The following is a 25,037-nucleotide window of genomic DNA, read 5'->3' as shown; positions in this document are numbered from 1 at the left end:
CTCCTAACTCATAGTAAGTTTTCCTTACCATGCTGAGTTTGTTTTTCTGTTAATCTTTTTTTCCCGAGTAAGAAATGAGACTGTTCTACAATACATTCTCTTAAAGAACTTTAAAAGTAACACAAGTTGTTAAAACATTTTTCCAGTACATGTAATTACATTACTACGACTCTACCACGATAAACTACTAAGGATGGTGACAGCAGTTATTTTTGAACGTTTATCCCGTCTCAGGCATAAACACCTCGTCTGTATTTATTCATTTAATCTTCACAACTGTGAGGTAAAGTTTTATTATTATCTTTATTTTATTTATAAGGAAAATGAGGCCCAAAGGTAATTTTGCTATGCTTATGCATTTATGGTAAGTTACACAAGAAGGATTAAATCCAGGCAGTCCGGCTTCAGAACTGAGGCTTTTAAATGCCATACTATGTTGCTTTTCCTGCTTACCTATGTTTTCAAAATATGTTTCTTTTACCTGGAGCAGGACTACACTGGTAACCATCAAAGTTACTTTTATAATAATGTTTGGAAGAGTGTAAAATGAAAGACTTGCTCATCTCAAATGTCCTTCCTTTATCTGTGAATTGAAATCATCTATCTGTAGAAACATGTGCCTGTGTGCTAAGTCACTTCAGTCATGTCCAGCTCTTTGTGACCCTGTGGACTGTATAGCCCACTAGGCTCCTCTGTTCATGCGGATTCTCCAGGCAAGAATCCTGGAGTGGGTTGCCATGCCCTCCTCCAGGGGATCTTCCCAACCCCAGGGATCAAACCAACCCTGTCTCTTATGTTTCCCGCATTGGCAAGTGGGTTCTTTACCACCAGAGCCACCTGGAAACCACCCTGTAGAACCTGGAGGAGCCCAAGTCTCCCCAAATATTCCCTGCCTCTTGGTTGATGGTATCAGTAAAGCAGCTGCAGGCATGCTGGTGTTTTACAACGGAGTGCAGGGTTGTATTTAGGAAAGCTACGGAGTTCTCTGTAAAATGCCCTCTTGACCAGATAATTGCTTTAAACTTACACATTGCTGAGACTGTATTTTCAAACTGCTTAGAGGGTAATTTCTCCAGTAATGCTATCCTGCTTGGGGAATTCAGGCACTCTCCTTTCATTAGACCAGTGTATGTTGTGTGTCTGTTAGTCAATCAGTCGTGTCCGACTCTTTGCCACCCCATGAACTATAGCCCACCAGGTTCCTCTGTCCGTTGAATTCTCAAGGCAAGAATGCTGGAGTGAGTTGCCATTCCCTTCTCCAGGGCCAGTGTATGTTAAGAAATACTTTTCTCCTTCAGTTCCATTCCTGTCAGCCTGTAGTTTTTAAAACTTAGAAAAGCCATAGAAGTATTGAAAAGCATTTTATGCTTTCTCATCATCTTTTGTATGTGATTGAGAGAGAAGAAAAGAAAGACAAGAGTGAAGCCATTCATTGCAGGTTTAGAAATATGTCTCCATGGAGCACCTACTGTCTAACCTACTACATACAGCCTTCTATGAGAAGCACCTCAGACAAGGGTCCCACCCTCAAGGAGTTTTCCGATCTTCCCAGGACAGAAAACATGAACACAGAAGCACTCTGAGTTGGTTAGGTGATCCACTACCAAGATGGAAAGAATAGTAGGAGAAAAGAAGGAAGCAGATCATCTTCATACATCTAGTGTGTGAGGACGTAGAAGTCTTATCTTGCGCCATCTCTGTAACTGTCTTTTTTAACATTAATTCTTACTGGAGTAGAATTGATTTATAGCGTTGTGTTAGTTTCTGCTGTACAACAAAGCAGTTCAGTTAAACATACATACGTTTCCACTCTTTTTAAGATTGTTTCCCCATATAGGTCATTCCAGTATTGAGGAGTGGGTATTGAGCAGTGTTCCCTGTGCTATTCCGCAGGTTCTCATTAGTGTAACTGTCTTTTTTTTTATAACTGTCTTTTTGAGTTGAGTACTACTCGGTCTTCTCTGGTGGCTCAATGGTAGAGAATCTGCCTGCCAATGCAAGAGATGTAGGTTCAATCCCTGGGTCGGGAAGATCCCCTGGAGAAGGAAATGGCAACTCACTCCAGCATTCTTGCCTTGAGAATTCCATGGACAGAGGAGCCTGGAGGGCTACAGTTCATGGGGTTGCAAAAGAGTCAGACGTGACTTAGTGACCAAACAACAACAAATGACTATCTCTAATATAAAAATAAGGACATTAGGCTTAGAGTTGGAGAAGGCAATGGCACCCCACTCCAGTACTCTTGCCTGGAGAATCCCATGGATGGAGGAGCCTGGTGGGCTGCAGTCCATGGGATCGCTGACTTGGACACGACTGAGCGACTTCACTTTCACTTTTCACTTTCCTGCATTGGAGAAGGAAATGGCAACCCGTTCCAGGGTTCTTGCCTGGAGAATCCCAGGGAAGGGGAGCCTGGTGGGCTGCCGTCTATGGGGTCGCACAGAGTCGGACACTACTGAAGCGATTTAGCAGCAGCAGCAGCAGCGGGCTTAGAGTAAAAGCCAATCAGTTTGCATAATTTGCTTTCCCAAAGTGCTCATGAACACGTTTTGCTAATATGTTTGAAATGTATTACTTGACCTAGATACTGTGAAGTTTAACCAGATAAGGATTATTGCATTACCTCTCTTCCCCTCAGTGATGCAGACCTTGGGTTTGAAAGCGGCTTTTGTCTAATCATCTCATCGATGGAGTGTTTGTTTATTAGCATATCACCAATGTTTGGGGAATTAGAACAGGCCCTTAGTTTCATTTTCACACTAACTATTATTTAGGCTTTGGTCCTGGGCCACCAGACACAAAGGTTCTCACGTATTATTTAGTAGTACCAAAAGCTCAGGGTTCAGTGACCAAAATTTGCCACCTGGCTCCATGCTCCATGGTTTTTCTTTCTTCTTTCCAGAGGCAAGCTAGATGCTGGCTGTTTCCATGAAGGAGGGCTCAGGGGGGAACCTGCCACCTCTGTCACTCTAAAGCCATGACCTTGAAACAACAGCTTTGGGACAGCAAAACCTGTAAAACTTGTTTGGTGTGTTTTTTAATGAGTTTACCATGATGGTGTTCTACCTCTCCTTCCTTCTCTACCCATGACCCCAGGCAATGAGAGAGGGGGTGAGATTTAACCATCCATGACAGATGGCAATTTGGCAGCCTTGGAAATGTGGTGGTCTGTTCACCTAGAGGCCAAATGTGAGGCTAGAAACGCACACATCTCAGGCCTCAACCTGAGTCTGAGAGATTCAACCTTCTTGTTGGGAATCAGAGGGACTCAACCAAGCTCTCAAAGATTCATAACATACTGGCCTGCATGACCATTAAGTATTTCTCCCTTAAGTAAAGTCAGATGGATCAAGGGAGGACAGTGACTCACCTGGCATTTGTAACTTTTGAGGTGGCAATCCTATCCTTATTAAAAGGGGACTTTTAATAATTTAATTAAAAAAATGACTAATTTCTATTTTTGTAGGACAATTAGAATATCTATTCCACACTTGGTCAGTGATATTTTTAGTTATTCAATGAAATATTCATAGAAATATTGGCACAGAGCTTTTTGAATCTAAAATGTAAAGCATCATCACAAAAGTTAAGAATATGAAATAGCTGAATGATGGTATTTGATGAGAAAGGGGAGCTTCCGGTAAGTGGTTTGGATGGCTCCTCTATTCAGGCAGCACATAGTTGATTTGAGTCATAGATGTGCATGTTTTTCAGGGTCTTGGCTTACAGGTGAAAACATGATGGTCTTTCCACCGCCACATACAGTCTTGTTAGCACTGGAGGCGGTCAGGAAGTCAGCACTATTTCCCAGGATGGTGGAATGTACTCTTTCCTGTAATAGACCCAAGGGGAAGAAAGCAAAATAATTAGAAAACAAGGTCCCTAGAAGATCTTAAAATTTAATTGTAGGAAAAGAATCTGAATTCAGAGAACTTCTCAACAACAAATGGAAGATTACCGATGTACCCACGCATGGCATGGCACAGGCATGGTCTGTCATATCATTCCTGGCCTCCTCCATCTATCGCACATCCCATCTGTGCCTCCCCACAATCCTTTACCTGCTCAACCTGTACTCATCCTAGAAGACTCTGGCATCAGCTTTTCCAGGAAATCTTCTGACACCCCGGAAGATGAGTGCGTGCGGGCTTCTGCATGCCTATCTCAGTCATCAACCTGATCACATTTTATTAGACTATTTTTTTTCCATGTGGACTGTGACCTCCATGAAGGCAGTGACTAGGGTTTACTCATCAGTGTAGCTCCAGGACCAAGCCCAGTGCAAGTAAATACCCAGCAATACAGAGTAAATCAATCCACAAATAACTGCTGATGGTTTGCAATGATGAGGAAGGACCACAGCGTAACCAGGGAGAGCTTCTCAGAGGAGTGCTGAGTAACATTTGAAGGAAGTGGAACTAATTGGATTGGTAGGAAAAGGACTGGACATATCATTTATGGGAAATGTCAGTAGCGGCACTGTGCTGCTCTCAGAAACCATTGTGCAGGGGATTCATGCTAACAGAATTAATAACAGAGGAAAGAGAATAGTCGGAGGGCCATGGAAAGCACTTTGTTCTGGATTTGATGGGCAGACCACATCACGCTTTCCATTACTGTAGTCGAGAGGGTAAGCCAATGCCAGCTTCCTGATCAAATGCTCACCAGAGAATCTCTCTTTGGCTTATTTAAATCCCACTGTGCTTTCAGTTTAATGCAGCATTTCCTTTATTTCCTGTCTGAAATCCTTATGCCTATTTCAGTGGTGCCATTGGATTATTTCCATGTACTACTATAAATCTATCCCCTAAAGATCCGGGCTAATTCAGGTTTTTCTTTTTTCTTTTTTAAGGCTGCAACTTTTTTATCTTCAAGCAACTATAATCTCACATTTAGTATGATTGGAGCATCAGTTCTCATGTATTTTTATGTCATGAAAAGCCCTTTATTGAGACCTACAATCACAACAGCACCATCAGGAAGAGGAAATGAGCAGGGCTGCTAACCAGAACACTCTGTACCTTTTTAAACATTAACCATTGTTCAGGTCTGTAGACCTGGCTGCCGGAGGCAGTGTGGGAAATCCAGAATCGCATGCAAAAAAATACAACTTATGGAAAATTTTAGGGTTCCCATATCTGCCTTGATCCAATAAAAGTATGATACCAAATATGCATATATTTATATATTGCACATTTTTTAGAGAAATAGAAGTTTCAACTAAACTGACCAATCTCTTATCTGAAAATAGCTCTATCTAACCCATGTCATCTTTAGAGAGCAAAGTCATTCCATCTGACAGTGTTTAAGCTAGGCTAACATCACACCATTAAAACATCACTATGAAAGAAGTTTTTGTTTCATGAGCAATTTTGTTTTACACTTAGATAGAACTTGATAATCTTTGTTATTTGCTGGCACAGCCTAGGCATATATGGGTTATCATTGATTTTTTTTTTTACAGTATTGTTATTTTTTTTTAAATTTTTTAAAATTTTAATTGGAGGCTAATTACTTTACAATATTGTGGTAGTTTTTGCCATACATTCACATGAATCAGCCATGGGTGCACATTTGTTCCCCATCCTGACCCTCCCACCCACCTCCCTCCCCATCCTATTCCTCAGGGTCATCCCAGTGCACCAGCCCTGAGCACCCTGTCTCATGTATCCAACCTGAACTGGTGATCTATTTCATGTATGATAATATACATGTTTCAATGGTATTCTTTCAAATCATCCCACCCTTGCCTTCTCCCACAGAGTCTAAAAGTCTGTTCTTCACATCTGTGTCTCTTTCGCTGTCTCGAATATAGGGTCATCGTTATCTTCTTTCTAAATTCCATATATATGCATTAGTATACTGTATTGGTGTTTTTCTTTCTGACTTACTTCACTCTATATAATAGGCTCCAATTTCATTCACCTCATTAGAACTGATTCAAATGCATTCTTTTTAATAACTGAGTAATATTCCATTGTGTTTATGTACCACAGATTTCTTATCCATTTGTCTGCCAATGGACATCTAGGTTGCTTCCATGTCCTGGCTATTGTAAATAGTGCTGCAATGAACATTGTGGTACACGTGTCTTTTTCAATTCTGGTTTCCTCAGTGTGTATGCCCAGCAGTGGGATTGCTGGGTCATATGGCAGTTCTATTTGCAGTTTTTTAAGGAATCTCCACACTGTTCTCCCTGGTGGCTGTACTAGTTTGCATTGCCATCAACAGTGTAAGAGGGTTCCTTTTTCTCTGCACCCTCTCCAGCGTTTATTGTTTGTAGACTTTTTGTTAATAGCCATTCTGACTGGCATGAGATGGTACCTCATTGTGGTTTTGATTTGTATTTCTCTGATAACCAATGATGTTGAGCATCTTTTTGATGTTGAGCATCTTTCAGATTTTGAGCATCTGAGACACACAGATGTTTGTTAGTCATCTGTATGTCTTCTTTAGAGAAATGTCTGTTTAGTTCTTTGGCCCATTTTTCAACTGGGTCATTTATTTTTCTGGAATTGAGCTGCAGGAGTTGCTTATATAGTTTTGAGATTAATTCTTTGTCAGTTGCTTCATTTGCTATTATTTTCTCCCATTCTGAAGGCTGTCTTTTCACTTTACTTACAGTTTCCTTCATTGTGCAAAAGTTTTTAAGTTTAATTAGGTCCCATTTGTTTATTTTTGCTTTTATTTCTGGGAGGTGGGTCATAGAGGATCCTGCTATGATTTCCATCATCAGAGAGTGTTTTGGCTATGTTTTCCTCTAGGAGTTTCATAGTTTCTGGTCTTACATTTAGATCTTTAATCCATTTTGAGTTTATTTTTGTGTATGGTGTTAGAAAGTGTTCTAGTTTCATTCTTTTACAAGTGATTGACCAGTTTTCCCAGTACCACTTGTTAAAGAGGTTGTCTTTTCTCCATTGTATATTCTTGATTCCTTTGTCAAAGATAAGTTGTCCATAGGTATGTGGATTTTTCTCTGGGCTTTCTATTTTGTTCCATTGGTCAATGTTTCTTCTTTGTGCCAGTACCATACTGTCTTGATGACTGTAGCTTTGTAGTATAGTCTTCAGTCAGGCAAGTTGATTCCTCCAGTTCCATTCTTCTTTCTCAAGATTGCTTTGGCTATTTGAGTTTTTTGTATTTCCATACAAATTGTGAAATTATTTGGTCTGGTTCTGTGAAAAATACTGTTGGCAGCTTGATAGGAATTACATTGACTCTATAGGTTGCTTTGGGTAGTACAGTCATTTTCACTATATTGATTCTTCCAATCCATGAACACGGTATGTTTCTCCATCTATTTGCGTCATCTTTGATTTCTTTCATCAGTGTTTTATAGTTTTCTGTATATAGGTCTTTTGTTTCTTTAGGTAGATTTATTCCTAAGTATTTTATTCTTTTTGTTGCAATGGTGAATGGAACTGTTTCCTTAGTTTCTCTTTCTGTTTTCTCACTGTTAGTGTAAAGGAATGCAAGGATTTCTGTGTGTTAATTTTATATCCTGCAACTTTACTATATTCACTGATTAGCTCTAGTAATTTTCTGGTGGAGTCTTTAGGGTTTTCTGCATAGAGGATCATGTCATCTGCAAACAGTGAGAGTTTCACCTCTTCTTTTCTAATCTGGATTTCTTTTATTTCTTTTGCTTCTCTGATTGCTGTGGCTAAAACTTCCAACACTATGTTGAATAGTAGTGGTGAGAGTGGGCATCCTTGTCTTGTTCCTGACTGGGAAATGCTTCCAATTTTTCACCATTGAGGATAATGTTTGCCGTGGGTTTATCTTATATGACTTTTATTATGTTGAGGTATGTTCCTTCTATGCCTGCTTTCTGGAGGGTTTTTTTTTTTTTTATCATAAATGGATGTTGAATTTTGTCAAAGGCTTTCTCTGCATCTATTGAGAGAATCATATGGTTTTTATCTTTCAATTTGTTAACATGGTGTATCACATTGATTGATCTGTAAATATTGAAGAATCCTTGCATCCCTGGGATAAAGCCCACTTGGTCATGATGTATGATCTTTTTAGTATGTTGTTGGATTCTGTTTGCTAGGATATTGTTAAGGATTTTTGCATCTATGTTCATCAGTGATATACTGGCCTGTAGTTTTCTTTTTTTGTGGCATCTTTGTCTGGTTTTGCTATTAGGGTGATGGTGGCCTCATAGAATGAGTTTGGAAGTTTACCTTCCTCTGCAATTTTCTGGAAGAGTTTGAATAAGATAAGTGTTAGCTCTTCTCTAAATTTTTGGTAGAATTCAGCTGTGAAGCCATCTGATCCTGGGCTTTTGTTTGTTGGAAGATTTCTGATTACAGTTTTGATTTCTGTGCTTGTGATGGGTCTGTTAAGATTTTCTATTTCTTCCTGGCCCAGTTTTGGAAAATTATACTTTTCTGAGAATTTGTCCATTTCTTCCAAGTTGTCCATTTTATTGGCATATAGCTGCTGATAGTAGTCTCTTATGATCCTTTGTATTTCTGTGTTGTCTGTTGTGATTTCTCCATTTTCATTTCTAATTTTGTTGATGTGATTCTTCTCCCTTTTTTCTTGATGAGTCTGGCTAATAGTTTGTCTATTTCATTTATCTTCTCAAAGAACCAGCTTTTAGCTTTGTTGATTTTGGCTATGGTCTCCTTTGTTTCTTTTGCATTTATTTCTGTCCTAATTTTTATTATTTCTTTCCTTCTACTAACCCTAGGGTGCTTCATTTCTTTTTGTAGTTGCTTTAGGTGTAAAGTTTGGTTATTTATTTGATTTTTCTCCTGTTTCTTGAGGTAGGCTTGTATTGCTATGAACCTTCCCCTTAGCACTGCTTTTACTATATCCCATAGGTTTTGGGTTGTTGTGTTTTCATTTTCATTCATTTCTATGCATATTTTTATTTCTTTTTTTATTTCTTCTGTGATTTGTTGATTATTCAGAAGTGTGTTGTTTAGCCTCCATATGTTTGTATTTTTAATAGTTTTTTTTCCTGTAGTTGACATCTAATCTTACCACACTGTGATCAGAAAAGATGCTTGAGATGATTTCAATTTTGTTGAACTTCTATCATTGATTTTTGCAGATCAAGGAACACTCTTTTGGGCTTTCTTGATTTTATTTCTTTTTCTATAAATGCGAATCATGGGAAGCAGCATTTAAATGATTCTATCAAAAATGGGATGGCTAAAATCATCATCATCATTGTCATTTTGATATTGAGTGTTTACTATGCCATGTACAGTGCAAACAAATTTTACACATTAGATCATAGAACCTGGCACTTACTTCTATTATGATACTTCTCAAGGTGAACTAAAATACCTTACATAAGCATCTGTCTCTACTACATTCTGTCTTCACTGTAGTACCCTGGGTATAGAGCCCATACCTTACTCATCTTGTTATGCCAGCACGCTGCACAGATTGGGCACTAAATAAATGTCTGATATTTAAGTAGAAATAACTTGAGGTCACAAAACCATATCATTTGAAGAATCTTAAAACATATTATGGCCCTACTACAATGTTCTTTCTAATACCAAGATCTGGAAACAAACTATATCCCAACCATAGGGAAACAGTTCAATATGAGCAAGGTTGGATATAACAAGACACACTTGATGCACTTAACATAACAGAAGCACATTCGCTGTGAAGATGCTGCTATCAGAAATATAACTGGCCTGTGTGTTGGGAGTGCTTTCCTTCTCTGTCTCCTGCTGAGGTTTCAGATCAGAACTTTCCCCAGCCTTTCCACCTTCAGACTGTCTCTGTATTAAGTGTTCTTTTCTAGTTCACCCTGCCTGGCCACTTGCCTTTTATTTTAATTAATTAAGTTTTTTTTTTCTTTTTTTTTTTTGCATCCTTTCCCCTACCACTCTAAGCCTTCTCAGGTGCTTTGTGCATTATTTATTTGCTCCCACAATTCTATCAAAATTGTACTGGCATCTTTCCCAACAAGGCATCCTGCTAGCAGACGGTTCCTGTCTTGCTTCCAACAACTCTTTTCAGGGGTTACTTTACAGAGATTCTGGGTTCAACAAACCTTCATCCTCCAGCAAGAGAGCTGCCCAGACAATTTCTGGTGGGATAAAATTAGGCTTTCCCCCAAATAACAGCAAAATAATAATAAATAAATGTATGTCCTCAAAGAGCATTTGCTTGGTTCTGCACAAATCAGAAGGGATTATATGTACACCTCAGGATTAATGATCAATGAATTAGCAGAATTTCTGATCCTATTAAAAATGCTAATCTCATGAGAACAGAGAGAACCAGTTGTGAAAGGGCTGAGCTGTCCAGACGGTGCCTGTCCCCACCGACCTGGCTCTGTGAGAAAGGAAGGAAAAGGGGAGGGAAAGAATATTTGTTCAGAGCTTACTGTATTCCAGACTTTGGGTAAGGGGCTCTTACAGACCCGGTGTAGTTTATCCTCACACCAACCTTTCAAAGCAAGATTACTGTCAGCTTTGTTCCTGATGGAAAACCTGGATGTCAGTGAAATTAAGCAGCCTGACTTGGGCCACCCAGCCAGGAAGTGCAAAGCTAGAAGTGAGGATCTGAACTCAGGTTTTTATGAGTACAAAGTCTGCCATGTTGTTATAACAGCGGCAGGGTTTGGTTAGACAGCTGGTAACAATGTTCAGGTTATTAAAGACCAAAAAGCAAAGTACAGGTCATCCCTGACAAGGCTGATTCCTCCTGTTACTGTGGACTCCAGGACTCCCTCCCACACTGACTGTGTTGCATAGACCTGAATGAGAAGTCACGTTATCCTGGATGGACTCTGAGAAGTCACGACCTTAGGCACAGGATTTAATGGCCACAGCCCCAGTACTGTGTTATTTGAGCAGGCGCTGGCCCCATGAATAGAAAGGGCTTGAGGACCCATGGAGGGAGCCTCTCTCTGTTCCTAACCTACTGTATCTTTTTATGGAAATTTCACCATCTTGAAAATAATTCCTTAGCACTTGCTTTTTCCAAAATATCCTATCGAAATACATCCACCCTTAAGAAAGTGACTCCTGAAACTCCTTTATCACCCAGTACCCAGGCAGGAGATAGTTGTGCAAGGCCCATAGGTCAGATGCCTGATGCTGAAGCAAGAAGATGAGTTCTAGAAGCACGATTTTCCCTTTACCACATCGTCCCTCACCATGTGCTCAGTTCTATCTTTTTGGTTCAGTTTTCCTCTTGGTAAATTATCGGTAACAACGGGACAGGAATTTAAATCAAGCAGAAGTGGAAACATGAGTAGACGTAAATGATTTGTCTCATTTAAGGACCACAGTCAAACTAACTTTAACATTTATGTTTTTAAAAGTATTTACTTCTTTGGCTGCACCAGGTCTTGGCTGCAGCAGGCAGGATCTTTGATCTTCGTTGTGGCATGTGGAACCTTTAGCTGCTGCGTGTGGGATCTAGCTCCCCGACCAGGGATCGCACCTGGGTGCCCTGCATTGGGAGCAAGGAGTCCCGGCCCCTGGACTGCCAGGGAAGTCCAACATTTGTGTTTTTAATAAATATTTAATTTTAGAATAGTTTTAGATTTATAGAAAAGTTATAGAGATAGTACAAAGAAAGGTTCTCGTATATCACACACCCAGTGTTTCCCTTATTGTCAACATCTTACAACAGCACAGAACGTTTGTCACAGCTAAGAAACCTAAAGTAATAGGACATTATTGACTAAAGGTTGTACTTTATTCAGATTTCCCCAGTTTTTACCTAATGTCCTTTCCTGTTCCCACCCAGTTGTCCCATCTCTTCAGGCTCCTCTAGACTGTGACAGTTGCTCCCACTTTCCTTGTTTGTGATGACTTTGGCAGTTTGAGGAGTATGAGTCAGGTAATGTATAGAATGTGTTTCAATTTGGCTTTATCTGATGTTTTCCTCATGGTTAGATGGGGTTGGTGGGTTTTGGGGAGGACAGCCTCAGAAGTAAAGAGCCCTTCCCATCCCACCTTATCAAGATTATGTTTATTGTGTACATGCGTACTCAGTCGTGTCAGACTCTTTGCAACCCCATGGACTGTGTACAGCGCCAGGCTCCTCTGTTCATGGAATTTTCCAGGCAGGAATACTGGAGTGGGTTGCCATTTCCTACTCCAGAGGATCTTCCACACCCAGGGATCGAACCTGATTATGTTCATTAAATGTTAAATCACAGTTGATTTAACATTTTTTTTTAAAGAAAATAAATCATGTGGCAAATTATTCTGAACTAGAGCCAGCTCTGTCCATTTTTTACAAGGACAGAACTGGCACAAAATCAAACTGTCAAAGTCTCTGGAAACAAACTAATGTTTCATTCAGTCCAAGTTCCAGGTTGTAACGTTTATGCAAGTTCCTTTTGCAGAAAACATTTGGAGTTCCTGAGGAGAAAAAAAATGGCTGTCTTAAATATAGAATGTAGTTAAGATGCCATGTCTGAAGCATTTCACAGACTTGCCAGCGAGTGTCATCACAGAACACCAGCTGTGGAACCCTGTTTGTTGAACCCACAGGCCCCAAGTCCCCAGAAGACAATATTAGCAATGAACCAGATTTTCACATTTCCTGCCTCCCCTGAATTCATAACATTTCCAAACTGCTGGGCTGCTCCTGGGAGTCTGTACCATTACCTTGTAGGGAAAGTGCTGGCAGAACCACCTTTCATTTGTGTTGCATAAGAACATCATCTTCATTTCAGTAATTTAACTCTGATTAAATTTAGCTGTCAGCCTTTAAAGTTCTCTGAGCAGCTTTCAGACTCAGAGAGGGAAGAGGCATGCCAGCAGCTTTTCTGCAATCCCTTCCCACCTACCTTCCTGCAAGCTCCTTTCCAAGCAGCTGGGTGAAGCCAGAATCACTCAGAGAGGAATCGTTTGCCAGGCTGGGAGGTGCCTGGTGGGAATGGATGCTTTCACTCTGTGGCCTGGCCCTGCCCAGGGAAGGCAGCTGGGAGCACCCAGCACTGCCTGCCACTTTTGCATCTTTCAAGTTGCTTCCTTTGGTTTCTTGCTTCTCAGGTCAATATAGCCTGTGGGGTTTGTTTTTGTTTTTTAAATTTAATTAACATTTAAAAAAATTGGAATATAATTGCTGTAAAATGTTGCGTTAGTTTCTACCATACAATGAAGTGAATCAGTTATATGTATACATATATCCCCTCCCTCTTGGACCTCTCTCCCACCCATCCCTCAGCCTAGTCATCTAGGTCATCCCATTTTTTTCCACATTTTTAAAACTTGAAAGATTGTTTGAATTCTATAGTGCTATAAAATTCTCAAAAGTTTCACACACATGATTTCATATAATCCCATTATTTTTATTACTATTATATATATTTTTTGGTTCTTTCGATTTTTCCTTTCTCTCCAGACCATCTTGTATTTTTCCTCTTCCTGTTTGGGTCCTCTGCTCTCACTGAAACCCACGGCTGTTCCCCCGGAGGAGTGTCTTTTCCTGTGCTCTCCACCGACTTCCTGCCATTGGGGGAGGGGAAGGAGGGGGCAGGAATGGGGCTGGGGGTGCGGTTCCCAGCCTTCTTCCCTGGCAAGGGCAGAAGCAGACCCGTCCTGGGCAGGGCCACACACAGCTCCCCAGGCCTCCTCCCACACCCCTCTTAACTTACTCTCTTAACAGTCTTAAGGGTCTCAAGGCTGCAAATTGCATTTTAGAGTTTTCATCTGGTGCTTTCTGTGAGCTCACCATGCAGGAAACTAAGAACTACAGAAAGACCTAAAAAGTGGTCCCAGGAATCCTGATGTAGGTTATGGCCATTACAGGCAGCACAGCCTTCCACTCACCAGGGTCCTAAAAGGATATATAAGGAGGAGTTTTGTAATCAGGTCCATATGCTCCAGGCTTAAAGACCAGGACAGATCTTCGATGTTACACAATCCACAACTGCTTTGATCTTCGCTGTCCTGGTCAGTATTCCCAGCTGGATAAATAATATTAGTCCAAAAAGAGCTTGCTGGGCAAATGGTAAAAATTGATAATGTCCTACATTTGCCAGAAGCACAGGTGCTTCAGATCAATTGGGCTAACCTTGTGGAAACAATTAGCACTAAGCCTTTTTATAAGACAAAAAAAGCTTTTATACTAACAGGTTCAGATTCTGGAGGTAAAATGAATTTTCTGGGAGTGAAAAATGTTCCCTGTAGAGCTGATGGATTGTTAACATTCAGCATGGTTTACTGAGCTCTTAAAAAAGAAGAAAAGAAAAACAACCCAAACAAAAGTAATAAAAATCTGTCCCATCACCATCAGCTTATTACAAGAGTTAACTTTCTGCTTATGAGTTTTTCAATGAAAACTCCCCTGAAAGCTTGAGATAAATATATTATTATAATACGGATTATCATTCTGCAAGTTTGCTCTTATCAGAACGGATCCAGGTAGAATTGGAGACTCCTACCAGAATATGGGTTTGAGTAAGCTCCGGGAGTTTGTGATGGACAGGGAGGCCTGGCGCGCTGCGATTCATGGGGTCCCAAAGAAACACGACTGAGCGACTGAACTGACTGACTGACTGACCCGAATATGGAGAGTTTCCAATGGCTTAGAAGTGTTTCTTATAACTAAATAGATAGCCTCATAATTGGGTTTGTGAGTACAAATTTGTCAAGATTCCACTTTACATGGCATGGATATTCTCAGCTCAAACCCTCAAAAAAATATTCCTCTATAAATATATAGGCAAATACCAAAAGCCGAAAGCCTCATTCTAGCTTTTCTCCAGTCGGGAGGCACACTATAAATGCAAGTCTCTTTCTGTTGGTGAAGGCATGTTGTGTGACTTTAAGCAGATACTTCGTCGTCTGGGGCCTCTGCTGCCTCATGCCTAGACTAAAGCGTTAGTTGCTCAGTCGTGTCCAACTCTTTGGGACCCCATGGACTGTAGCCCGTCAGGCTCCTCTGTCCATGGGATTTCCCAGGCAAGAATACTGGAGTGGGTTGCCATTTCCTTCTCCAGGGGATCTTCCTGACTCAGGGATCGAACCTGAGTCTCCTGAATTACAGGCAGACTACCATCTGAGCCAGCAGGGAAGTGCCTAGACCAAGGTCTAGCCCTAATAATCTGTGCCCCTAATTAGAACAGTGATCAGGAAAGAGGGTTCTGCAGCCAAGTCGCTGTGGTTTCAAATGCTGTCTCCATCTCTAAGTAGTTACCGATCAATGGGCAAGACAGTTAGCCTTGGAGCCTACATTTTCTCATCTGTAAAATGGTTATAGTAATAGTACCTGCCTGAAAAGGTTGGGGTAAGGATTAAGTGAGATAGTTATATGAAACACTTAGCATAGGGCCTGGCCTATTACTGGTGCTGGAGAAATGTTAACTTTATTTGTAGAATCCATATTGTTATAATAAATGGTTTATTTGTATGTGGTTTCCATCCTTTTCACTAAATTGACCTGCTTTCTTTTTTTTCTAATTGAAATATAATTGATTTACACTGCTGTGCTAGTTTCAGGTGTATAGCAAAGTGATTCACTTTATGTAAATAGATCCCACATGTGCGCGTGCCAAGTCACTTCAGTTGTGTCTGACTCTTTGCGACTCCATGGACTGTGGTTTGCCAGGTTCCTCTGTCCATGGGATTCTCCAGGCAAGAATACTAGAGTGAGTTGCCATTCCCTCCTCCAGGGGATCTTTCCGACCAGGGAGTGAACCCACATCTCCTGCGACTCCTGCATTGCAGGCAGATTCTTGACCACCAGGGAAACCTATATATATGTATATACACTTTTTTTCAGATTCTTTTGCCTTATAGGTTATTCAAAAATGTTGAATGTGGTTTCCTGTGCCATTCAGTAGGTCCTTGTTGTTTATCTATTTTATATATAGTAGTATGTATATGTTAATCCAAGACTCCAATACATTGATCAACTTTTATGCGGATGAATCAGGCAAACAGGTCATGGAAGACTGAGATACTGTTATAAATTCAGAGGTGTTGTTATTAACACGACATCAATGTTCCTTCTAGAGATTCTAGTGTTTTTGATGCAAAACAGTAAATAGGTGTGTGGTGTCCTCTCTGGATGGGTTCCAATGACTGTGTCTACCAAGAAGGCAAATGCCCCATTAGAAATGTGGTTCTTTTCCTGAATGATTTCTGAGCAAGGAAGAAAAGGTTTAAAAATAATCATTTTTGACAAATGACGGGAGCAGATTATAGAGGTATGTACTTTCTAAGACTGTGTGTGCATCTCAGGGGAATATTCTGTATCCTAATAAAAAATTATGGCTAATCCCCGTCGAACCCATAGCAACGGAGCACGTTGTGGTAGATGACAAGGTTATAGACGATGAGACAGCTGGAAGGGGAAGAGTGAGGAGTGGTGCTGACCAGGAAAGGGAAGGCCTGGTTTCTGGTCCACTTAAGCTAACTGGTTAATGATTTCCTGTTTTCATTTTCATTGTCTAAAGTGTTTGGTGAACTAATTGCTACTTTGCGCGAACAACCATTTCTAGCTGGGAGGTGAGGACATTTGACTCCCCTTCTCCCAGCGGTTAGACCCAGCGTCTACCTATGAGCCAAGTAGATCATCTCTCTCCTTTGGAATAGAAGCACCTAGCAGGCAAACACCTTGCCTGCTTAGTTTACCAGTGCCTGGTACAGGATATTAGAGAATATATTCTGTATGCGTATGGAATAGGTCCTTGACAGGCGCTTGTTGAGTCAAAGAACAGACAGAGGTTCTTCCTCATTAGGCTGCTGGAGTGGCTTCCGCACCAAAACCAAACAAGAGGAGGAGGGAAGGAAGAGAAAGGAGAGAAGGGGAAGAAGTGGGGTGGAGGAAGAGTGGAGGAGGAAGTGGGGAAGGAGAGGAGGGGGAGAGGTTCCAGCAAGTTGAGGAGGGCTCTGATCAAGGTTTCCAGAAGTTCGTCTTCTCTGCACTCCTTCCCTGGCTCCCTCTTGCTTCCTAAGCTCCATCAGAGAAGGCTGGTCATTGCTGATTTAGGATACTTTTCAAACCAAAGCTGAAAATAACTTCAAAAGCATGTGACATCTTAGGGATATCAAATGCCATAACCAGGAGATGCTGCTTACAGGAAAGTAAAATACAGTCTGTCTCTTTCTCAGTGGCTGTCATGCAGAAACAGTGGTTCTGGCTGATTTTAAAATTGCTGCCTAAATGAAGGAATGAGGATCTTCTGGGAAACGTAGGCTCCTAATGGAGGGTTGTGGTTTGAAAAGTTTCCCACGCAGTGATTTTTTAAAATGCCTATTGACCTCTCTGCAGTGGCTGCTTTTCCATCATAATCTGTTACATAATTACGGTGCAATTTCCAGGCTGCTTCTTACAAAACTGATTTAAACTTAGCCACCTAGACCAGCATCACTGACCTTTTTCTAGAATCTGTGGGGCTTATTAGAATTGCATTGGCAGAGCTAGAGAATCTGGTGATTTCAGCCAAATGAACCCCTGGGAAAATTGGTTCAAGGGCTCCTTTTCCTTCCTAGGCTTGCAAGCGATGCTGTAAAGCCAACAATTGCAATTTGAATGGCTTGAGAAAAATTGAGTTTGGTGCCTGATAAATGTTTGTTTCGGAGCGACGCTCCCCACCTCCCAAATACTGACCTCTCAGCATTGCACATTGAAACTTGCAGCATCTGAGAATCGACTTTAGTCCGAATTCTGTGATGAAAATAACAGAAGCAGAGTTCGGGTATCTTAAGCAAACAGATGAATGTATTGGAAGGATACAAAAGAGCTCACGGAACAGAAGGAGAAGCCAAGAATCCACTATATCAAAGTCTGAGAGAAGTTGTAGGAATTCAAGGGGCAGGAATAATACAATTCCCTTTGGCCATTGCTACCAGAGTAAGGGACTTAGAACCATTCTCAGTTTTCGCGTCACATGTCTCCACACTAAAATTCCAGGTCAAGAGCATCTGGGACACCTAGTTTCAGCTATGTTCGTGCTCTCTGTTTGGTCAGGATAGGGGAAGGCACCGTGATGGAAAAACGTGTCTTACTGGGGAAACGTTTCTCCTACAGGGATTTTTCTCTCCAGAGAAAAATCAAGGCTGTCTCTCTTCAGGCTGTGGTGGCATGTGTCTGCCCTACTGCAGGGGCAGAATGGGGTGTGTATTTTTAACTTGCCAGCCTCCAGTTCTACGTCATGTCTTCCTTCTCCTCCAAACCATGTGTTAGCACACCAGGCATCTCCACACCAGGCCAGCACACACCCGTCCCCGCAGGAACAGTCAGATGTGTGAGCAGCCTAGAATTTGGAGAAGGAGAAAAACGAGTAGAAGGAATGATATGGGAGAGTGGAGGTGTGGGTATCATGCTCTTCTTCTGAGCTGTTGATTTCTGTTTTCCTCAGGTCAACACATTTTTAATTTAATTTGAGAGAAACTCGAATTATACTTCTACGGCAATACTACCAAATCTGCTGTATGTGATTTCTTTTTATTAACATGTGAAGAGAAAACAAAGATAGAGTAATATCCAAGATGTTTTAAAATTTCTTTTTCTAGAACTGACCTCTCTATAATTTTTTATTACATCATGCAGTTAATTATAACATGCATCATTGATTTAAAATATTCTTTTATTGATGAGATAGACAATGACAGAAAAACGGAGGGTGCCACAGAAGTGGGGAAGTTGTTGGGCCAATTCAGCACCCTCACTTCTGGCTGCTCCAAAGTAGCTTGCTCGTTTGACAGTCCAATCCTTGATGCATTTTGCGCGAGGGTTTCCATGAAAATGACCTGTCAGGTGATACTTCCTAAAAATCTATAACGCAGCCAGGATTTCATCCCAGTGCATCCGGAGTGGAGCAAAACAACACCTCCTAGAGAAGAAAATGTCTTCCAGAGTTACGCCCGTGCAGGCCTTAGTTTGAAGAATACCTATCTAATTCTGTGGCTGCTTCAGAAAACATAGAGACTTGTATCTCTGGTAAACCTATTTGTTACTTCTTTTAAAACTCTGGTATGTTTTATACAGTTCAGCAAAAAGTTAACCCTTGACTTTGATTCATGTTAGAGCAAATCAGTATGTTCATTCTACTTCTCTTTTCCCTTTCAGTTCCAATTACCTCCCCCAGCACTGCAAATTGCCCTCACCTCTCTATGGCGACAAGTCCCCAACCCAGAATGAAGCTGATGTTTACCGGATACCTGTCGCGTGACAAACACGCACATATGTGTAATCCAAGATCCAGAGAGGTTTTTTAAAAAAAGTATTCAGGGTCACAAAGCTAGTAATTGTAAGTTCACATTGGAACCTCTATCTGTCTGATTTCAAAGCACATTCCTCCCATCGTATTACGTCAAATAAGATAGCTGGCTATCAGCTCATCTAGAACTACTACACATTCCAGGAAAAAATGCATATTACAAGTTCCTAAGACCAAAATGACGCTAGAAGAGTTGGCTAAATGGAGGCAGAAATATGTCAGATATGTTGTATCTGACATATAGTCTCTTAGTTCTCTCCCTTTCCCGTTGGGAGTGCCCAGAGGGTGAGTGAGTGGATTGAGTACTCCTGAGCTCATGTTGAGGAGTTTAGGTCAGGGAGAAAGATGGCTAAAGGTTGGAGGACCATAAAGTCATGGTGAAAACTTATAAACTAGATGAAACAAAGCTTTCATTTTAGTGGACATTGATTCATTCTTTCATACAATGAGTATTTATGCTATATGTTTGTGAGTGTCTATGAGAGGGCAGGCATACAAAGATGAGTAAGACATGGCTCTTGCTTCAAGGAATTCAGTGTCTATTGAGGAAGAGAGATAAGTTAACAAGCTGTCAGAGTGGAGTGGGATAATACATATTTTCTCTGTCCTTAGATGCCCTTTCTATAATCAACATATTATGGGCACACACTGATTTTTGCCTGTTCATTATTCTCTCCAATTTGACTTTCTCTAGAAGGATTACATCTTCTCCACTGGAAAATCTGATGAGACTGTTAAATCTAGGGGTCCTCAACCCTCTGTGTACACGTGTTCTAAGTCACTTTAGTCACGTCTGACTCTGTGTGACCCTATGGACTGTAGCCCATCAGGCTCCTCTGTCCATGGGATTTCTCAGCCAAGAACATTGGAGTGGGTTGCCATGTCCTCCTCTAGGGGATTCTCCCGACCCAAGGATCAAACCCAGGTCTCTTTCGTCTCCTGCATTGCCAGGCAAATTCTTTACCACTAGTGCCACCTGGGAAGACCCCTCAACCCTCTACTCACCAACGAGCAGCTTCCTTACCCAAGCTGGAACACTGTTTATTCCTTGGAATCAAAATCTTATAGGAGGAGAGAAAGAAAAAAAAAAATCCCCAGAAATGACAGACAATCATTCATTCTGGATCAGGGCGCTGACAATACTTGAGTGTTCCTAGACCCATCTCATCCCCTCCCTGCCAGTTTCTATCAATTTAAGCATCTTCTGGACCCTCCAGAGGACTGATAGAAATCCTCCCATTGCTTTTTTTTAAAATATGTGATTTTATTTATTTATGTTTGGCTACACTGGGTCTTTTTTGCTTTGCTTGGGCTTTCTCTAGTTGCAGCTAGCAGGGACTATGCATCATTGTGGTGCGTGGACTTCTCATTGTGGGGGCTTCTCTTCCGTTTTGGAGCACAGGCTCTATGCACGTGGCCTTGGCTCACAGACTCTAGAGCGCAAGCTCAGAGGTTGTGACCCACGGGCTTGGTTGCTCCCCAGCATGTGGGATCTTCCCAGACCAGGGATTGAACCCATATCCCCTGTATTGGCAGGCAGATTCTTATCCACTGTGACACCAGGAAAGTCCAGGTCACATTGTTAAACAGTGAAAAGACAAAATCCCCTGGGTGTGATATGGGTTGTCTAGGACAAGATTGAGAGCAGGAGGATCAGTTAGGAGACTACTGTAGCAATCCAGGTGAGACAGTGAGCGACTAACTCACTGAGTAGAGAGTGAAAGAAGGAAAGATGAATTCTAGAATCGAGAGAGATAGAGCTAGCTGGACGTGATGACCACCAGATGCAGAAATATGAAGAGTCGGAAGAATTGTTTTTCCATGAAACCATGTAGGGTAGCTCACGTCAACTCCTTTCTGTTGGTCTAGAGGGTATGCTCTGACCTGGCCTTGGTTCTGGCAGTATTTTCTTACCTGTGAAGGCTGCCTCTTCCCCCACCCCCCACCCCCACCCTTCTAGTCCTGGGATGAACATATCACTTCCTCCCGAAAAATCATCTCCATTATCCAGTTGGCAGGGACATCAAATTCCTCCTTTCACCTTGCCTCCTAAGCCCCCAGGGTACGTGTACAGTAGATTCTTGGAAATAGTTCTGGACAGCATGTCATTGTCCAACCTCAACAAGCACATTCTGATGACGACTGAACGTCGTGTGGATATCTGCTACATTTGTGATTCCATTTACATCCTCACCTACACGACCACAGCCCACGCAGTTCACACAACCTCAGCCCTCCTTTCCTATCGGATTCCTGAGGTATCCTGTGCTGTCAACTCTGCTACAGAGGAAAGGTGTTCAAGGAGTGGTGTGGTCATGCGGAAAGAACCCAGCGGCGCTGGGCAGAGGTGGACTAGGTGGACTATGCTCTTTACCCTCAAAAGGAACACATGGGTCACAAGCAAACAGCAGCCTTTGTGAGTCAGCGCCCACTCTGCCCGACTGTCCTTTGCACCAATCTTTTGAACCAATAAATACAGGAACACCCACAACTACCACCTCTTATCTGCAGGAAAATAAGCCAGTTAGGGAAGTTGTGCAAGACACTGAACAAACATCCACAAGAACCAAGGACTCCACCCTCCCTGGAAAGCCCTTCAACCCCGGATGTGGGGCGCTCACCATTGAGATGGAGAAGAATTGACAATGGCTTTACTTGGGTCTTTCTCTAGTTTCTTTTTGGAAGATATCTTGGAACTTGAGGATCTTTTTTAAAAAATAACATTTTAAGGAACATTAGTGGCATTCAGAATATCACATTATTTCCTGGGTGATCTTATGAAAAAAATAAAAGCAAGATATTGGTATGTTCTAGTGATTTTAGGAACCTCAGAATTTTCAGATCCATGCTATTAAATAACTCCCCTATTTAAGGCTGTCCAAGTAACTAACGTGCTGCAGTCTCTCAGACTGTGAAGGAAATCTTGAAGGATGACAGAAGACAAAGAAACAAACATATCTCACTTACAGTTGATGCTCCCAGGCAGTTTTTTGCTGGGTGATTAGATTATTGTATGTGTTACAACTTGATCACCTGTATTTCACTTTAAATACATTTTCCTCAGTTTCTTTGCCAGCAAAGCACACTTGATAGAAATGCCTCAAAATCAACTTATACTGCTTCACTAGTTTTATACATTTTAAATTTCAGGAAACAACAATTAGGATATTTTCAATGAAGAAAAGAGCTCCATTAAGCTGCCACAAATGTCAAAAGTTCCTGGCTATGCTAATACTTATGTAATTGTTCTGGAAACCCCACGCACCGGAGTAGACCTACAACACAAGGAGTGACTCACTGAATATTTCTACGCACATACACTCTCTAAAATGTGCTCCAGTTTTTTTTTTTCCCCCCTGATGGGGGAAAGACAAAATATGGTACATCAAATCCAAAAGTTCTTTCTGTTATTTTTTCAAAGTACTGCCTCACATGAGAGCATTAGAAGATGCTGCTGTTTTCACTAATGAAGCAGCCAGATGGGCTAGAATTAAAACAGGTTGAAACTCTGAAATCCGTCCTGAAAGACAAAATCACATAAAGAACGTGTGGGTTCTCAAGTTTCCAAATGGTCTGCATTTCCTCTTGTGACTTTATTCCCAAGTTTGTTTTTTAAAAGTTGTGGCTGGTAGCATATGACTGGTGTCCTATCTTCTGAGCAATGTTAAGGCACCTACCATCAAATGCCAATCAGAACACACAGGCCTGGGCCCACAACACCAAGGCTCATATACTCCCAGAGCTTTTTTTTTTTTTTTTTTTTTTTAATATTTATTTATTTGGCTGTGTGAGGTCTCAGCTGTGGCTTGTGGGATTTTCACTGTGTCAGGCATGATCTTTCATTGTGGCTAACGGACTTTCTAGTTGCTCTGCAGCATGTGGGATCTTACTTCCCCGACCAGGGATCAAACCTGTGTCCCCTGCATCACAAGGCAGATTCTTAACCACTGGACCACCAGGGAAGTCCCATCTCCAGGGGCTTTTAACAGATACCTTGTTATTGTTCAGCCACTAAGTGGTATCCATCTCTGTGATCCCATGAACTGCGGCATGCCGGGCTCCTCTGTCCTTCACTATCTCCTGGAGTTTGCTCAGATTCATGTCCATCGAGTCAGTGCTGCTATCTAACCATCTCATCCTCTGTTGCCCCCTTCTCCTTTGGCCTTCAATCTTTCCCAGCATCATGGTCTTTTCCAGTGAGTTGGCTGTTCGCATCAGGTGGCCAAAGTATTGGAGCTTCAGCTTCAGCATCAGTCCTTCCAGTGAATATTCAGGGTTGATTTCCTTTAGGATGGACTGGTTTCAATCTCCTTGCTTTCCAAGGGACCCTCAAGAGTCTTCTCTAAGTCCAAATGCTTATGGGGAACTTGCTGAAGCATATTGCATATGCTGTGTCCCCCACAGCATATGTTTGGTGCTACCAACACCACGGTAGAGCATTAGCAAGAGATGGAATGACGTTTAGAAATTCCATCAGTGGGGAACCAAACCGAGTTTGTTTATGTGAGGACTCTAGGGGAAGCTCTGTCAGGCAGTTGAAACAGATTGTAGATGGGAGTTCCTGTTTAGGCAGTGATGGGCCGGCTATATGGTGGTCATCAGAGATTTTCAACAAGAGGTTATCAGTCTGTACTCTACCTGAGAGGATGAAGAGGAGCAATCTGGCAGGCAATAGCCATCGTGGATCAAGCTGCCACAGCTGGAGATGAAACAGGAGTTCAGAACAGAACCTGGAGCCCAGCTGACCAGATACTGATTAGATGAGCTTACACTTCCTCTGACTAAGAGTAGATATGGGTTCAACTTCTGGGGTAGGGCTGATCTGCACATGAGTCTCCATGGCCTCAGCCCAGGATTGAGCCTGAATTCAGGGAAAGACACCAGGCAGCTGGCCAAGGACCGCCCACACCAAAGTTTTCGTGGCTCTCAGCCCACTTTTTTTTTTTTTTACAACTTCATCCCTTTTCGCAAGATGTTTTAATTACTTGAAATTCCCAAGTCCTAACTCCTCAGGATCCAGTTCAAAAAGCGTCTCCTCTGTGAATCCCTTCTTCACTCCTGACACTTTCTACACCTTGTCTTATCCTGTTTCTCTTTACACGTCTCTCCCTGAGTAGCCTTCAAGCTTCTTGCCAAATAAGCTTTGGCATCTCCTGAGCCCAGCACAGCACCAGCGCAGCTTAAGATCTGAATACATATTTGATGATAAATAAATGGATGACGTAACTGAATGATTCAGTTCACTTAATGGGGTGAGCAAGTATTTATCAAATGGAAGCTGATCAATAAACAAGTTAACGAATGAATTGTTAACATTCCATATATTGACAAAGGATACAGAATAATAGCAGTAGATAACAGTTATGTATTCCTGACTGTCCTGGGCGCCTGTGTTTAGTTCATTACATAGATTATCTTATTTCATCTTCACAACAACTCAAGATGGAAGTGCTATTATGACACCCATTTTACAGATGGAAAAATGGAGGCATCATGCTAGAGTCTTTAAGAAGTCAGTCTGATCTGAGATTTGTTTATTCTACCCAGCAACAGAATCACTCACTTCTCAGGCCTTTTACTTGCCATGGGGATGTGGTGACTGTTGGGGGTGGGAATAGATGACATCAGGCCCTCCTTGTCTCTCTACCTCTCTCCTCCTCCCCTCCCTGTCTTGCATTAACAAGAGGAGTATGTCCCCTTCAGTTTCACTGCTGGTTCCCCCATGACGACTGCCCCTTTCTCTCCTGATGAGGATAGGCTAGAGTTGTAATGAAAAAGAGCTTCCCTGGTGGCTCAGATTGGAAAGAATCCACGGGCAGTGCAGGAGACCCGGGTTCAATCCCTGGGTTGGGAAGATTCCTTG

General features: G+C 41.7%; 1 long non-coding RNA gene across 1 annotated transcript; it reads right to left on the bottom strand.

The window, feature by feature from the left end:
- Window positions 1–18,767: 18,767 nt before the first annotated feature.
- Window positions 18,768–24,269, bottom strand: LOC133041475 (uncharacterized). Its single transcript, XR_009689249.1, has 3 exons — window positions 23,168–24,269; window positions 21,796–21,879; window positions 18,768–18,787 (listed from the first exon to the last, which is right to left on the bottom strand). It is a non-coding gene; the product is annotated as an uncharacterized LOC133041475 (long non-coding RNA).
- Between the last annotated feature and the right edge of the window lie 768 nt (window positions 24,270–25,037).

The sequence above is a fragment of the Dama dama genome, chromosome 3, assembly GCF_033118175.1.
Source record: "Dama dama isolate Ldn47 chromosome 3, ASM3311817v1, whole genome shotgun sequence".
NCBI classification, from domain to species: domain Eukaryota; kingdom Metazoa; phylum Chordata; class Mammalia; order Artiodactyla; family Cervidae; genus Dama; species Dama dama.
The sequence above is the reverse complement of the archived record's forward strand: the minus strand, read 5'-3'. Positions and strand labels throughout refer to the sequence as shown.